This window comes from Acartia tonsa, chromosome 8 (genome assembly GCF_053477335.1).
Source record: "Acartia tonsa isolate MP-2025a chromosome 8, ASM5347733v1, whole genome shotgun sequence".
In the NCBI taxonomy this organism is placed as follows: domain Eukaryota; kingdom Metazoa; phylum Arthropoda; class Copepoda; order Calanoida; family Acartiidae; genus Acartia; species Acartia tonsa.
The window spans coordinates 24,905,803-24,923,726 of NC_137267.1; the positions used below are offsets into that span (position 1 = coordinate 24,905,803).

General features: G+C 30.7%; 2 long non-coding RNA genes across 4 annotated transcripts; one reads left to right on the forward strand and one right to left on the reverse strand.

Moving 5' to 3' along the window:
• Positions 1 to 785: 785 nt before the first annotated feature.
• On the reverse strand, positions 786 to 16,248 carry LOC145326350 (uncharacterized). Of its 3 annotated transcripts, XR_013881888.1 has the most exons (12): positions 16,110 to 16,248; positions 15,293 to 15,360; positions 14,304 to 14,388; positions 13,022 to 13,159; positions 12,108 to 12,195; positions 11,638 to 11,767; positions 6,032 to 6,317; positions 4,228 to 4,297; positions 3,650 to 3,702; positions 2,498 to 2,571; positions 1,586 to 1,750; positions 786 to 1,211 (listed from the first exon to the last, which is right to left on the reverse strand). It is a non-coding gene; the product is annotated as an uncharacterized LOC145326350 (long non-coding RNA). The 3 variants fall into 3 exon arrangements; XR_013881887.1 differs by lacking the exons at positions 786 to 1,211; positions 1,586 to 1,750; positions 2,498 to 2,571; ... (1 more) ...; positions 4,228 to 4,297; positions 6,032 to 6,317 and adding exons at positions 13,455 to 13,571; positions 13,786 to 13,860 and having other exon boundaries at positions 11,639 to 11,767; XR_013881886.1 differs by lacking the exons at positions 786 to 1,211; positions 1,586 to 1,750; positions 2,498 to 2,571; ... (1 more) ...; positions 4,228 to 4,297; positions 6,032 to 6,317 and adding an exon at positions 13,455 to 13,571 and having other exon boundaries at positions 11,639 to 11,767.
• On the forward strand, positions 13,289 to 13,883 carry LOC145326351 (uncharacterized). Its single transcript, XR_013881889.1, has 2 exons — positions 13,289 to 13,427; positions 13,842 to 13,883. It is a non-coding gene; the product is annotated as an uncharacterized LOC145326351 (long non-coding RNA).
• Positions 16,249 to 17,924: the final 1,676 nt, after the last annotated feature.

Consider the following 17,924-nt stretch of genomic DNA (forward strand, 5'->3'; position numbering starts at 1 on the left):
AAATGTAATGTTAGAGACAATAACCCTTTTAATAGAATGGTCATAGTACAGCTAAAAAATTATTAGCAAATATTGTCAGTACAAATTAACATTAGTAAAACAACACAAGAATCATAAAATTAGAGGTTTCGTGATAAAAAAACTAAATTAAAAGAATGAAAATTTGTAAAAATTAAAGAGGACATTGAAAAAACATTACTAGAAAAACTAATTTGAAACCAATAGTTTAATGTATTCTTGATGTAAAATAAAATAAAATGTGATCTTACTAATTTATGAAATGAATATTGTAATTTAGTTGAGATATACACACACTATTAAATGCAAAATCTTAAAAATCAGGTCGCCAATTCCTAATAAAACATAAAAATCAACATAAAAATCAAAATCATCCTTCTTGTCTCTCTTTTCTCCTTAGGCTTCAGGCCTATAAAAGTAAACCTGGAAGAGAGAAACAGTCAGTCGTTATACGGAATTACTATATCACACTGACTCTTTTCAAAAATTCTAAAACTTAAGGGAAGACTCCCTTCTCTTGCTTTGGAATTTTCTGGAGGGTCCTGGCGGCTCAAACTTAGGATTTTTCATTTAAAACATACCTAAAAAATAAAAAGTTTTGTTAGATAAAATTCATAATATCTTGTTAAATAAATTATAGAATATCATTTTGATGTTGGTCAATTGAGATAAATTTAAGGGTAAGGCCTTCTTAGGGCCTAAAAGCTTAGGCATCCGGACGGATAGTTATCTCCAAGTTTTGTGCTGAAGAGAACTCCTATAGCGCGGTACGACCATAAGTCGCAAGTCACTACGGGGCTAAATAGGGATAACATAGGGAGATACGGTGGTGGCTCGGCTACCAACGGTTGATTATAGCTTGCTATCTGACGGCCGATACTAACAACCGGATCCTCCCCATGCTTCTGAAGTCCAGGAAAGTTGGAGATCGTTATCTATTCGGACAATTTAACATTTTCGGATTAGAACTCTGAATAAGTTCACGTCTTAAAGGTAGTTTTACTTTGCTAATACTCTGGAAGATCGGTTCGGAGCTAGCCTAGTGATTTTCTTACCTGACAAAGGTACCTAACAAAGAACTTCACGCCTCACGGGGATACAGGCAGCAGAACGGAATATTGTAGTCATGTTCGCATGACTCTAGTAATCACAGTAGATACTTTCAGTCCAAAAGTGTTGGCAAAGTTAGTTACCTAGGAATAAAAATTCTTAGACTAAATAACAGTATAAAGTTATCAGTAATATCTTAGTACCATTTTCGGAATAGGGCTTATAGACAAAAGAATATCTCTTAAGTGTATTTGGGTTTAGGATCGGTGTGAAATAATACCACCATTCTAAGGTTAGATATACTTGTCAAACAGGGAATAATGTGTCGCTGATCTGGAAAGGAGACATTGGTGAGAGATTGTAGTCCTGTGAAGTAGTGATAAAGGATTACATTTGTCCCTGGAACCCGGAGGTGACCCATAAAATTGGTTCCGTTACCTACGGATTAACCCAGGTAAGATTTAACTTTTTTTCTTTTGGGTGGGATATTGGCTCAAGGCCACTAAATAAGTCTTACCAGTAAAACATCCATAAAAGCACAGCTCTTCATTGACAAACAATCATTCAACATGTCATCATCATTATTGCCATTTATCTCTTCTATCCAGAGCATAGGCCACGCACAATGGTGCTCCATTTATCTTTGATTTAGGCCTCATTCCATGTGTAGTACAGCAATAACCTAAAATGGATGATATTATTATTGATCAATTAGAAGATGAAATATTAAATCCTCCACCTTATAATCCAGAATATGAACCTGGATTAAATAATGCAGTAAATCATTATCTAAGACTGGAGGAAATACCTAGTGTTCATGTTAGGCCTGAGATTCACTCAGCAACAGCAATGCTTGTCTTAGGCAATAGGCGACAAAATCGCATATTAAATAGGCCTCAAATACATTTACAAGACACTCCTCCCATACATGAACATGAGCCAAATATTCAAGTAATAAAACAAGAAAATAATGGAAATAAACCCCAAAATAAAAAAATAGTTAAACCAACTTCAGATTTTTCGGGTTATGAGTCAGAATCTAGCTATTATAGTGAGGATTTTGACAGACAAAAAAGTAAAAAACATTCTAAAAAAAGGCCTGACAGAATGTATGATCCACTTAACCCACATGGCAAAGAGGACCAAAGACGCCATGAACAACATCATGATAGACATGAAAATCGTTATAAACACGATAAAGACAAAACTAAGTCAAGTAAAGAAAGACAAAATAAAAGAGACAATAGTGACAAAGAAGACAGGCATAAAGACAGACAGAATTTCTCTATGCCAAGGAGAATGAATAGACGTGGTAACAGTAGTGGTCCTAGCTCTAGTTCTAGCTCCTCAGATACAGAGTTAGATAGAAGGACTCCATCCACCAATAGAGATAACAGAAATAGAGAGACAAAACAAGACAATAACTTACTTGGAAATATGTTCTCCCAGTCACAAATACACATCCTCCAGACACTGTTACAGCAAAATGCTACAGCCACTGACCTAAATACAGCAAAAATAATTAATCTAATACCAAATAATTTAGTGTGGGGCAGTTGTCAACACGAACGTATTCACAGACAAGTCAAAATATTGGGTAAAATCCCACCCCAATATGGAGAAAAAACTAACCCTTACACTTTTTTTAGTACTTTTAAATATTTGGAGGAATATGAGATCCCTTTTACTCATAGTTCCTACAACAATATTCTTATTCACTACTTTAATACAGAATCAAGGAATAAACTAGATATGCTAGAAATAGATCCTAATGCCCTTAGTGCACAGGATTTTGTAAAATCGATCCTAACTACCATAGGTGCAGAATTACTCAACCCGCATGACTATGAGAAACAATTCTACACTTATAGATTCACTGCTGAAGATGAAGACAGACCAAATAAAATAATAATATATTTGGCAGCCATGTTGCAAAAAACAGGCAATAGTCATGAAAATCAAATGGCTAAACTTAGGGAAAAAATATGTACCTATTTGGTACCACCATTATTGCAATCAGCATTTTTGACATCCACTAATGTCCCTTACTTAACTAAAGAAACAATCTTAAGCTGGTTTAGCAATAACAGAAGCTTTTATAACTCAGCCATTGAGAGAAAAAGAAAATTAGACAGACAAAAAAATGCAAATGTAAACCAAGTAGAAAAGGAAAAAACTTGTGAGCATTGCCAAAAGCCTCACTATTCTAGATACTGTTTAAAACATCCAGATGAAGCAGTTAAAAAAGCAAATATGGAATGGTGGTATAAAAAGAATAAAGAAAAAGCTAACAGTATAGTTTGTTTATTGTGTAATTCTGACACCCATGGTAGTGGGGAGTGTTTCACTTTCCCTAATGTCACTACCTCCAAAGAACAATGCCCACGCTGCTTAAATTATGGTGTATCAAGACTATACCATCCATTGTCGGCGTGCAAACTCCCGCCAACAATGGGAAAAAACTAGTGGGGCAGCCGAGTATTTCTCAAGAAAGCAAAAACATACAATTACAGGTAAAAATACCACAAGTTACGGATTCTTGGGACATACCCGGCACCCCTATTCTAGAGAAAAACCTCACCATTAAATCAAACTGGTCCCAAAATCAACATCTCTTTGTCCATTCAGATAAACCTGAAAAATTCGGATATTGATTATCAAAATGAAAATATAAAAATTAAGAATGTTGAAGTACTAGAATGTTCGACTAACCAAAATAATGTCAATAATAATACCCAAAATAGTGTAAATAGTAATAATACTAATAAGCTAATAGAAAATATATTAATGGAAAGTCAAACATCTAATACTTCAACATTAAACTGTTCGTCTATAAACAATGATTTAAAAATAATAGAAAACTCTGTTGTTAATAATCCAATAGATAAAATTAATCCGCCAATAATTACCAATATAAAAGAAAATGTGTCTAACACAAAATTGGATAATATTGGTAAATCCCCTAATTACGCGACGGATCAAAAAATAAGTCAAAAAATTGAAAAATTATCTAGCAATAAAATTTCTGTTAATTTGTCTCAACAATTGCTATGCCCAGAGGTACAAATAGGCAAAGTCGATTTAGAAAATAATTTGAGGCAAAAAGAGGAAATAGACGAACAGACAAACATCAGTAAAATAGAAAGCAAAGAAAATTACCCTGAGGATTTAGATGAGCAGATAATTGACTACTGCAAAACAGTACAGTCCTCTTACAACAATGACATATCTGAAAACAATAGAATTAAAGAAAAATCAGATTTTAAAAGTGCATTGTGCATGAAAAATGGGGCCAGAAACACAAAGGCTTTATCATGGCTCCAATATCTTGAAGACTTTCCTTCTCAAAATAAATTCATGACAATCATGTTAGTTCTATTAACAAGTATGGTAATTGGTAGTACTCTTGCGCTATTTGGCTTATTATTTTTTATCATTGCTTACATTAATATGTCAAATGGGAGACTATTACTCATTGCACTTACTGAACGCGGAACTAACAGGATTGACATGAATAAGCTTGAAACAAAGCCGGAGTTTAAGCCAATTAAATCGATTTACTCTAAAGTAAGCAACAGTCTAATAAAAACCCTAAATAAAATAATTAATGTCTTAAATTATATTAGGGTTTATCTAGCTAAAAAGATAAGGTATAAAATAGTCATTATCCAAACGTTTTAAGAATCTCCAGATCCCATTCTTAGAACCATACAATGAGACACAGAGTTTCATTAATAAATTTATAGTATAAATGTATAAAGAGCATATTATTTGATTTCCAATTGCAAAGACCTAGAGCGTTGCAGACGAAAAATAATTCCATTAAATTTTGCTTTCTAAGTATAGCGGTTTAATGCTTTTTACTGCTTTTTGAGAAAGAAAGGGACAATTTTTGTGAAAAATTGTCTAAACTTATGTGAAGTATCTAAAACTGCCATTATATCCATAATCATCTTTTCTGATTTACAATACTGCATTTTTAAACCTAGTTATTTGTGATTAATAAGACATCTTTCTAAATGATATGAATACTTTGTAGCAAATCAAAATTATCAAGTTTTTAGTGACATCTAGCGACAAATGTAGAACTAATATATTGCAGATGTCCCCAAATTTGGTTTTTGCCAGTATTTACGTTGTTTTCGATTATTTTTCCATAAAAGATTGAGCTCTCCCTTGTGGGGATGGCAATTTAATTATGTCCTTATTTCAATTATTGGCTTATTGTCAGTTTCAAGAGATCAATAGATAATTTTCAAAATAATTTTTAACAAATGAACAGTATTTAAACAATACAAAAACGAAATTAACTAGGCAAAATGCAGAAATCATTATAACTGAAACATAGATGTCCAGGTAAAGGGGTAATGGTGTATTTATCCCTTAAACCCCTCAAGTTTTTAAATATCTTACATTACTAATATATAGAAATCCTCATTTTACCCCCATGCTAAGTACAAAGCTTGGGCGTCCTTGTGTTAACATTAGTTTGCAATTTGCTCTTGGTTCTTTTGCCAGCACCCGGCTGTATTTACATTTTTGAATGATTCAGCTTATTTCAAAGACCCAACCAAAAGTCGTGTAAAAGGTCTTTGAGAAGGGGTGGTTGTTACATATACTATTTATTGCTCTATATACATTACTTTAATGTTTTATTTATAAAAGGCAAGAAAAAATAATAAAAAGTTTAAACAAGAATAGACATCATTATAACTATAAAGTAGGGCAATTATGTGTGCTTAATAAAATGAACAAATTCAGCAGAAAATTAAAAAATAATTACAGACGACAATTCTAGTTTTAGAGCAGATATGCTCTCTAGTATTTATCAAGTACAGACATATCTAGTTATGTAGCAAGCTGCAACATACAATCAAAATTATAAAATAACTCCCCACAAAACTGCAGAAAACATATAACCTAGAGATAAATTTTTCTTGCTTAAAAAACAATAAATTCCTACCTGCCTATACCTCCATTAGTATCCTCAAGCCCTTCACTCTTTTTGGAAATATGTGGCTGGCTAAGCTCGAGCACCACTCCCCATCTCCAAGTCAAAACAGGTTCCTTAACTTCGGAGATACATTTCTTTCAGTCAGCAGGGTAAAAGATACAAATCTGCAGACAAAAACCGGTAAAATCTGCGGAGGTCCCAAGGGAGGAATTTCACAAATAACCAATTTCAGTTCTACTGTTTCTTCAACAAAAACTCGATCCTCCAACCACAGGATATTGAACAGGCATGATACCTAAAAATAAAATACAAGAATTAGTAACAAATAAATAAATAAGCTATTAAATTTTTTTGTAATAATCAGAAAACACCACACAATAATAAATTAGAATGACACCGTACTTTTGAAATAATAATTGGCAAAAACTTACTAACAGAAATGTGTCATCCAAAATTACAAGACCTTATTAAATAAGCATGAACTTAACCCCAAAAGAAATAAAAATTTCCATAAGAAAAGTCTAACTAAATCCAATTTCCATAAATTATGTGTTTATGTAGCAAAATAGTCCAACAAATTTATCATCCATTGTCTTATCCCTTTAGATCCTTGTATAATTAAATCCAATTTTCATTAATTATGAGTTAATGTGTCTTAAACTTCCAACAAAATATCGTCCATTGTCTTATCCCTTAAGATCCCTGAAAATAAGCCTAATTTTAGCTAATGATTTTTATGAAAATGAATTTATAAATTCTGAGGTTTATGACCTAGTTCTGAACACATGTGTTGATTTTTAGACATGTGTGTTAAAAATCGCTCCAAAACATACATTTAATTCAACTTTTTACAAACTTTTAAATACATTAAATTGATTATCTTGAATTTTCAACTACAAATTATACAACATTATAAGACTGAACTGATTAGGCTCTCTATCTGGTATAAGTTTGATTTAAGTTTCACTTTAGACTTAAAGATTTTATCTTTTTTTTTGGCTTTACTATGATTTTAGGTTTCAGTTCTTTTATTGTATGTCCCCAGCGGGAATTTTGTAGTTTAGGCGAGCGCTAATTAACCCCTAAAAAGTTATCTCTATCCTATCTCTAAATTGATAATCTTGCAATTTTTAAATATTTTCTGCCTATACTTTTTCCTAAAAAATACAAAATAAATAATCTCCAAGTATCCTCAAACCTCATATAGTAATCTAGGAAAAAATATTATTCGTCGCATCGTATTATAGACAGTTTCCCGCTGACATTAAAATGAAAAATTGCTAAATTAATTTTTAATTAAGTATTGGTTGAAAATTATGTACAATTCGATGCTATATACTAGCTTTAACATGGCTGAGAACCGGTTAAAATCCATCGGGAAATAATTGGATTCAAAGCAATTTTTACATATCCTGCTATCCCTGAACCTATAAAATATTAATTTTTTTGTAGCATGTAACTGAAAATGTTTAAATAAAGGCCTTTTGATTATGTATGGCAGGATAAAGGATTTCTATAGCATTAAAATAAAGGACTTCTCATCGGATTATCAAACCTTAATATCTCAAGAATAATCCCAAAGATAGGGAAAATAGAATTCTTATTTCACTAAAAAACGAAATTTTCTACTTAATTACCCAAGATATGAAATTTTTTCTAGATGCAAAGGATTTGCAATTAATTGCTTTTTTTATGCAAATTAGAAAAAGTATAAGAATGAACAACGTTATTATTTAATTTCCAGTACCACAAACTCAAAAAATAGGAATGTCCAAGTAAGTTAAATTGGCCCATTTCTCTCCCATATATATAGTTAAAATTGTTAAATAATAAAGGCGAAATATTTCAATTAAAACTGTCTGACAAAGACTCAAATTTAAATCTCCTACGTGGATTTCTATTGTTAAACAAAAAGTAAACTGTTTGACAGTTATTTTTTTTTCCTTAACTGTAAACCGATTTTAAAAAACATAACCCTAGCTTTGATAAAAAGGACATTAGCATGCTACACTATCTCTGATTTTCATCTTTTATAGATAGAGGGGTAGTTTTGTCAATAATACGAAATTAAAATATGACATTTAAGATTTAAAACCCAATAAAAGTTAAAACAAATAAAATCTACAAAAGTTTTTCTATTTTTAAATCCTTTTTGCAAAGATATTTAAGACCAATTTGAATACAAGTTTTTATATTTTTGCAACTGATTTCTTGCTGATTTTTTTTCGCAAAACCAAAGGTCGTAGCCTTGTCAATACCTAAGCGGATAAATATGCCCAAGTTTGAGTTCCAGATTCATCATCTACTAGCTCCTAACAAAGTAGCTGATTCTGATAAAAACAATCAGCCAACCATTGCTCTTGAGCTTGAAAATCAGTAGATCTACAGTCAAATACGTCAAGAAACCAGCCTTGCATCATACAACACAAGTCATCAGACGTTTATCAGGTGTGTATCCACAGTATCCTAGCAAGATTCCACCTGACTTGGACTGGAATATTCACCAACAGCCATAATACCAGAAATACCTAATAAGAAGCTACGGATCTCATAACCTGTTACAGCATTAACCTGAAGAAACTCACTGGTCTTAAACAGTAAACACCTTACTGTTGCTAACTCTACAACACCATCAAAATACATAATTTTAATGTAAATCATTACATTTTTGAGCTAAGGATTTTGACAACGGGGGTCACGCGCGCCCGGTAGAAAAATATCACAAGCAAAAGTATCAAACTCCTTGTTTACATTGTATTCAGATTTGTAAAAAATATCTTAATTTTATACTTTCTCCTAATTTTTCACACATTGATATCAGTAGTCTTATAGCAAATCTTGTCCAAATTTTTACAATAGTTGGGTAGTGTTAGAGATAAAAATCATAGCTGTAGTCGATGTTAAAATAAGAGATAGCATTGTGGCAAGCTAAAATGATTAACTATTAACAACCTTTCGTTCTTCTATAAGCTAATTAAAATATTGTTCATACTTTTTACAGCACTAAGCATCTATGGCATTGTAAAAGGTTTTAAGAACCTAAATATGAGTTTAAGCTTTTCCCTAAGAATATTCTTATAGGGGCGCAGCCAATAGTTGTATCATTGTGTAAAGAATAGGGCCTTTATGCTTTGAAACATGTATTTCTTAGGATGTGTAGATAAAATGGCGAGTTTTTTTTTGTATATTTTTGGCCTAAACAAAGAATATTTCTAAATGCAGTTTATTTTTTGAAATTAGTTGTTTATGGAAAGTAAATTGAATTTTTATAGTAAAATTTGAAAAACTTTATATGATAAAAACTTTTCTGAGGGTTCTAATATTATTAAACTGATAGATAGTAAATTAAGGAAATGCTTTGCTCCGAAATAATATAATTAAAATTTTTGTGTAAATGCATAAATATAGAGTTGAAAAAAGTTGACACATGTCAAGATAGAAAACAGACCTCATCAAAATTATTTTTAGTTTTTAATTTAAATAATGCGTATTTTGAAAGTACAACTTGCAATATTTAAACACACACACGCAAGCCTAAGATAAATTAATAACAATTTCTAAGATTTAGGACAACTTAATCTTAAATTACTTTCTAACATTTCTTGAAAGCAGTTTTTAAATCGATTTGCCTTAAAAATAAATTTTTTTTCTTATTCTCTTTAAAATAGGAAGATAAAAACGCCGAATAATTTTTCTGTCAATTTTTGGCAAAATAATAGACAATTATTGGAAAAATTCGTTTTCGTGCGCATAAAAACAATCAAAATTTTTGCGTAATAGAATAGGTTTTAAGCTATTTTTGTAATTTTTTCATTTCTTTACATATCCTCAGTGTTTATGGTACGATCTCCAGATTTTTTTTTAGTTGCAAAATAAAATTTCCTGTTGTTTAAAGAAAACAGACATGACGATCAGACTTCTTGCAGGTTTTTGGCTATTTCTATATTTTTTACATTTTCCCCCATATTTTTGGTATTTTTGGACCAGTCTTAAAACTCTTTAAGATATCATGATCAAAATAATTCTTCCCATAGTTATGAGCATCCTTTATGTAAGTTACTTTGACCGACAACATTATATAAATAAAAACAAGTTTTAGTGTTTATTTTACCCAATAAATCAATTAATAAATACACTACAAATCTACTTGTAAATATTACCATCAATGACCTTTTTGTGTTTCGCTATTTATAGATGTTGTCATCCTTGTTTTGCTACATTTAAAATATTTACTTCACTTATAAATCTTCTTTCTTGAAAATTTATACATAAAAAGTTACAATTGCTAAGCCATAAAATTTTAAACTTTTAAAATGAACAAAAAAATATAAGGTCATTTAAAAACAAATGGGAAACTACACATATATGTTTTAAAGCAGCAATTTTACACACCACAACTCAGCTGTTTCCCAAGCCACTTAGGCGGAACACACACGCAGGCTATATAGCTCTAAAATACATTATTCAACATCTAACAATAGGCACACACACACACAGCCTAGTTAGCTGTAGAGTACACTTTGCTAGGCCACTAAACTACACGCACAACCAGTGCCACCTAGGCACACACACACACACAGCCTAGCTAGTTGTAGAGTACACTTTACCAAGCCCCTAAGCGACACACAAAACTAATGCCGCCTAGGCACACACACACACAGCCTATTTAGCTGTAGAGTACACTCTACCAGACTAAACAGCGACAAGCACACACCTGCCCACTTAGCTGAGAAAAAATTAAATGAGAAAGCAGAAATCAGCTGCCTATTTTTCTTTTAACCAAATCGGTTACACACATACACTAGCCTGGATAGCTAAAAAGCTAACAGCTGAAATAAAACAACACTATTAAAACAAACTTACAAAAAACTCTAAATTAAGAAAATATCAAACAAGCTGGATGGCACATGCACATTTCACACAACATAAAAATAAAATCAACATAAATAAACTAAAACTTTACTTATCAATATTTTTTTTTACACACACCTTGATTTTTCACCTTACACGACACTCCTTAATAAAAACAAAACACCAAAGCTATCAGTATAAAACAAAAAAGCGATATTAATTCTTTCTCTCTTTCTCTCGACCCCTCTCTTTATCACTTTCTTTCACTCTTGTCTTAAATCTATAAGTCAAAAGGCCAATGTCTCTTATGTCAATTACTCTATAGAAAGACAGAAAATAATGCCTTATATGTTTTATACAGAATGATATTAACAAAATAAATTTAAGTTTTTAAAAAATAAACCACCCTCCCAACTCCCAACAAAATGAACTGAAAAATAAAGCAGCTAATAAAAATCACTCTCAAATTTATCTCTAACTTATTTTAAAACCCCTCCAATTGAGCGAAATTTTTTTTTGCAAAGGGGGAGAAGTTATTTTGCTAAGCAAATAACTATCTAATTATAAATATATCAGTCACATATTCTGTTTACATTAAACAAAGCCTAATCTTTTTGCTTCACCTAAAATAAGAATAAGCATGCATGTATCTTATCCCCCAAAAAATAATTAAGGGGTCTTTTTTTAGCTTCACAATCCTATAAAAAGGGATGGGAGCACCATAGGCCCTAAAGGACCAAAATAGAAGCAAAAGGAACACTTACCTAGAAAATCAGTGTACAGGCTACTCCGTCTGCAATCAAATATAGGGCGGTCTTTCACCAGTTACTTGATCAGCAATGCAATGTTGGAACCACAGTTGTTGTATTAAAACTGGGAGCCGAGTAGATATGACTGAAAAAACAGAAAAAATAAATATTAAATCAAGCTAAAAAATATTCTACAAAATATAAGCTGTAAATAAGATTATTTAAAAAAGAAAAGCACACAGAAAATAAGCCAAAAGACATTCAAACTTAGAAATTACATCTAAAAATCTTAGGATCTAATTATTAGCACTATCCTCTGGTTCTACTCTTGTTCAGAATACTTTTTTTTCTCATCATAAAATCCATTATAAATATATAAACCATTTTTTTTTATCAAAACTTATATAATATCATAAACTACGAACAAATAAAAATATTTTAAATTAACACCTATCTAAAATAAGACTAAATGATAATATCATTACCTCATAACCGCTATCTTGAGTAAATTTTGCTCACTGATTGCGAGATGGTTGCATTAAAAACCTCCCCATTAAGAAAACGGCAAATCAACTGAAAAATAAGAACAATTAAAAGATATTAAAATAGCTATACAACTTTAGAATAATCAATCTTTTAAGTATCGGTCTAATACTCAATATATTTATTACTTATATTATTAAAAAAGCTATAATTTAAAAGTGGAAGAGAATGTTGCTCTTATTCCAGGAATAAAGTAAAAAATTTGGCAAGGTGTCTAATCACGTTGTCATCGGTGTGCGGTGCATAAATCTGAAAAAGCGTTTTTTTCTTTGCTCAATAATCTTTAAAAATTGGAAGAAAAAACAGCTTTTTGGACCACAACACTACCACACCACCTCCTAAATTAAATCAAGATATCCATGTTTTTAAAAAAAAAAGTGAAGCTATGATAGATACACACTCTACTACTTTGATTGAAACAATAATAATAATTAATAATTTTATTTCAGGTTTCTAACTCTTTTATTATAGGATAACACCAGAAAAAACAGCTAGTAATCATCAATTTCCTAGGATCCGAAAATGGAGAACCATATCAGTCTCATACTTGAGACAAAAAATCAACGAATGACTGTTAAAGACTAAACTACTAAAGACTTCAAATATTTTGAAATGGTCCATTTTTATCTCTTCCTAACAAAAATATTCAAAAAAGAAGACGGCATTTAAAAGTTTCGATATCTTCAATCAACCTTTTTCTCCCCTGTAAAGAATATTAAAAAACTTTCTTTTTTTAACTATCAGGGAAATAGGGATAGGAAACTCAACAGAGAGCTGAAAAATTTAGGTGAAAAACACTCAAATAATATATATTTCCCATTCATAATTTACCCATTACATGCAATGATATACTTACTTTGTATGTGTACCACAACCCACTAGTTGGAGATGTAGCAGTGCGGCAGGTGTCCCAGAATGAACAGCTGACAGTGGAGCAGTCAGGGAAGCTTTCAATACTCGTTTATTCAGGTGGAATACAGCGGTTCTAAACAACCTAAAATAAAATAACAAAATTAGGTTGTTATAAATGAACTACAAATAAAACAATAAAGTATAATAAATAAATAAAATACTAAAGTTTGCATTGCTTTGTTAATTTCTTTTTAAAGTCTTTTTTCGATTTAGGGCTTTTCAGAATAGTACATTTCATTAAAACAATCCAATGGTTCATTAGTCAAAGAATGAAAAACTTACTTACATAATTAGGTGATATTTGGATAGGCCGCAATCTACACTATAACTTTGATTCCAAATTTCATTAGGTAGCTAACCAATCAACAACATTTTACCTATGGTTCTTCGTGCTCAGGCTTTCCTTCTGATCCATCACGAGGGGCACCAACAAAGTTCTCCACTAGAGATGGGGAGGGCAGATCCACTCTTCTTAGGTTCAGCTAATTCCAGGCCTTGACAATATCAAATTAAGCCCAAACTTTTAATGGACTACAATGCTTTTAAAGTTAACTTGGAGGCTGTTACGGTACCCATTTATTGGTTCTTTACAATTAAATAGGAACAGTGAATTCAATGGAATCATATCTTCAATTTTGGTTTAAATGAAATCTTTGCATGTACGGCTTCGCTGGGTAAATGAACTGACTATTTTAATATTTGTTTTACCTTGTATCTCCGCAGAGACAGTTTAATATTACATTTTGAAAACTTTTTCACGATAGTTAATTTAACCAATCTTTTCTTAAAAGAAACAAAATAAGTTGTTGAAAACTACTAAAATTGGAAATAAAAAAGTTCAAATTGTTTTTATAAATGCTTTGAATTGATTTAAATGCGTATTCTGTACTAAAAAATAACAATTTTCTTTAAGTTTTTATGTAGACTGTTTTCCCTTGCTTTTAGTAAGATGGCCGACGGGCGACGTTAGACTGATACAACGAATATAGAGATTTGAACCTTTTGCGCGTCATAGGTTAATCACATATATAGATTGGATAATATTTTTCTCATTTTTATTTTCTACAAAATTAAATATTCTTTGCTAAAAATGAATTTGAAAATAAAAATGGCTTTTGCATTAAACAATTACATTTTAGTATAAATTTAAGTTTTGTAAGTAATTAACATTATTTCCGACACTTAATTTTTGCTCTGTGGTGAAGAAATAGGTTGCGTGACTTTACCTTGACATATTTTAAATTATTAAACTTTAGTCTTGTTAGGGAAGCCTTCTCTCAGTCTTCGTGGGGTGATTTGACTGGATTCCTCCTAAATATAAAACAGTATGGCTACCAGGGAAACTTATACTTGTATTAATAATAAAAGAATTAAGACTCTATGACAATCTCTCAATATTTAATGCCTATTTTGGGAACTTTCTGATGACTCATGACATCGAGAGATTGAAACTAATAAGTGAGAACAAAACTGGGAATATGATATTGCTTGAAATTTATGCAATAGCAACTAACTTTAGGGTCTTTTTGACTGTATAGTCGGGTTTTTAGCTATTTTTTTTTATAAAAGGACTTTTTAAGAGTTTATTATTTATATCTGAAAGGATCTAAGTAATTTTTACAAAATTAGAACCGACTATGAGATAAATGTAAAATACTTCATATACCTACTAGCGGTTACGCCCTTAGAAGCCTCTAGGGGCAATTAATGTGTGAGGTCTTTTCACCCATAATAGTTTACAACCTTCCATAGACATATAAGAAGCTTCATTGTAAAGGTGAACCATATCGGTTCAGCGGTTAGCGAGATCTTTCGCTACAGACAAAAAAGGCTTACTACTTTATAAAATAGGATAAAATCAATAAAATATGTAGCTTTTGCTAACGCGTAAAAAGAACTATAACAGTTTAAATAAAACTACCCTATAACTAGATATGGAAATTAAATAAAATAACAAAAGTAATTGTTGGAAAAATATTTGGCCCATAACAAATAAACTGAAACAACCCAGCTGCTCTTTAAAACAATTTCCCAAGAAGTTGATGTGGACCTTATATTTTTTTTTTCAACACACATAATGTTATATAATGTACAACTAGTAGAAAGGAGATGAATATGACGAGGCTATCATATTTGTCCACTTGACATTAGTTCAATATAGTAAAACTAGTGTTTTAAAGGTCAAAAATAAAAAAGTTACAAATTTGATACTTACCAAAAATTGAGAGCCCAAACTACGACTACAATCAAGAACAAAAAACAGCCAAACTACTGCAAAAGGGCCTGAAAAAATAAGAAATTCAATTTTTAGATCTAATCAAAAAAAGAATAAATCCAATTTTTGAAACACATAAAATTCAATCATTGATAAATAATTATGTTCAGGTCATAATGCAGGAATATGATTGCAATTTTATGGAAAACAACATTTTAAAAATATTGTTTCTTTAAAAATACATATAAAATTTAGTCTAAAAAACATCTGTTTAGTGAGAGATAAAGGAAGGACTAAATATTATATAATAAAAACGTAGCATAAGATTAATGACCTTAAAAAACGAACTTTCGAATAAAACAGTAATAAAATGACCAAATTTGTATAAAAGATAATTAATTAATGGAATGTCTTTCTATTTTTTAACTCTTCCCGATAGGAGTGGATTAATATCTGAGAGATAAAAAATATATAGACAAATAATATAATGATGTAAGAATAATTTATCGCATCGTGTTATAGACAGGTTTTCTCTTACATTAAAATGAAAATATATAAGTATAAAACCAGTTTTGTTGAACTCTAGGGGCTGAAGGTATTAATTTTTTTTAATATTCGTGGGAAGTTGTCTGTAATACGATGCATTTCATGACTTTTAGAATGGGTGAGAGCTGGTTCAAATACAGCGAATATTAATCGGTTTCGAAGCCGAATGTCCATTGTCTATGAAAACCTCTTGGTTTAACTTGCTAAATAGTCGACGCATGAAAAGACATTAAATTATAGCTTTAAAAAACATAAACAAAATTTAGTTTACCAGTAATAGTGTGCTTATTTCTTCTTTAGTCAATTCTTTATCATTTCAAAACTAAGCACATTTTCACCATGGCAACACCCGACATAAAGCAAGATAAATCTAAAATATTCACAATGTTTATATTAAACTAAGATTTTCATATTAATCATATCACGAAGGCTCTTATTAAAATTTATCACCAATTTTTTGGGAAAATGACAAATTATAGCAACAAATGATCTAGCTTTTCTTATTACTATTTCTCACTTTAAAGTGAGCATAAAAAAGCAACTTTTAACTCGTATATTTCCTTATTTTATGTTTAAAAAATGTTTTTAGCTTGTAGTCTAAAACCTATACAGTGTCGCCATGCGGTAAATAAGAACTACTCAAATTTTAGCGCGGCATCCATAAATTAGTGCGCTCACCAATGTAGGTAAGACGACATTAATGTTTTGGTATAAGTTTTTAAGAGCCTTCAACTTTTAATGTAGTACATAAAGATATTAATTGAAAAATAACTTAAAATCATGTCTTAAAGCCATAATATTATATAAAAAATTCGTCTGTGCCAAAAAACACAAAAAAAATTATTAAAATAGTAAACAAATAATATTCTATGATTTAAAACACCTCAAAAACAAGGCTGTATGAAACACGAGTCATTTTTAGCCTCTTGAACGTGTTATAATCGAGCTTTTCTTTTTGAGGGGGGTACATGGATCGTCTTTTTCCCTTAAACCGATTCTATGAATAACTTGTAGAGTAGCTTTACTGGGGAAAAATCCAACCCATACTTTAAATTATGTATTTATTCTAGTGAAAATAAAAGACTATAAAAATATTATCAAAATTAGACAAATTTAAAACAATTTAATATAATTTTTAAGTAAAAAAGCATGTATAAAGACCTATTTATTAAAATGGGGAAATAAGATTTATAAAACGAAGACCCTAAAATGTAATGTTAGAGACAATAACCCTTTTAATAGAATGGTCATAGTACAGCTAAAAAATTATTAGCAAATATTGTCAGTACAAATTAACATTAGTAAAACAACACAAGAATCATAAAATTAGAGGTTTCGTGATAAAAAAACTAAATTAAAAGAATGAAAATTTGTAAAAATTAAAGAGGACATTGAAAAAACATTACTAGAAAAACTAATTTGAAACCAATAGTTTAATGTATTCTTGATGTAAAATAAAATAAAATGTGATCTTACTAATTTATGAAATGAATATTGTAATTTAGTTGAGATATACACACACTATTAAATGCAAAATCTTAAAAATCAGGTCGCCAATTCCTAATAAAACATAAAAATCAACATAAAAATCAAAATCATCCTTCTTGTCTCTCTTTTCTCCTTAGGCTTCAGGCCTATAAAAGTAAACCTGGAAGAGAGAAACAGTCAGTCGTTATACGGAATTACTATATCACACTGACTCTTTTCAAAAATTCTAAAACTTAAGGGAAGACTCCCTTCTCTTGCTTTGGAATTTTCTGGAGGGTCCTGGCGGCTCAAACTTAGGATTTTTCATTTAAAACATACCTAAAAAATAAAAAGTTTTGTTAGATAAAATTCATAATATCTTGTTAAATAAATTATAGAATATCATTTTGATGTTGGTCAATTGAGATAAATTTAAGGGTAAGGCCTTCTTAGGGCCTAAAAGCTTAGGCATCCGGACGGATAGTTATCTCCAAGTTTTGTGCTGAAGAGAACTCCTATAGCGCGGTACGACCATAAGTCGCAAGTCACTACGGGGCTAAATAGGGATAACATAGGGAGATACGGTGGTGGCTCGGCTACCAACGGTTGATTATAGCTT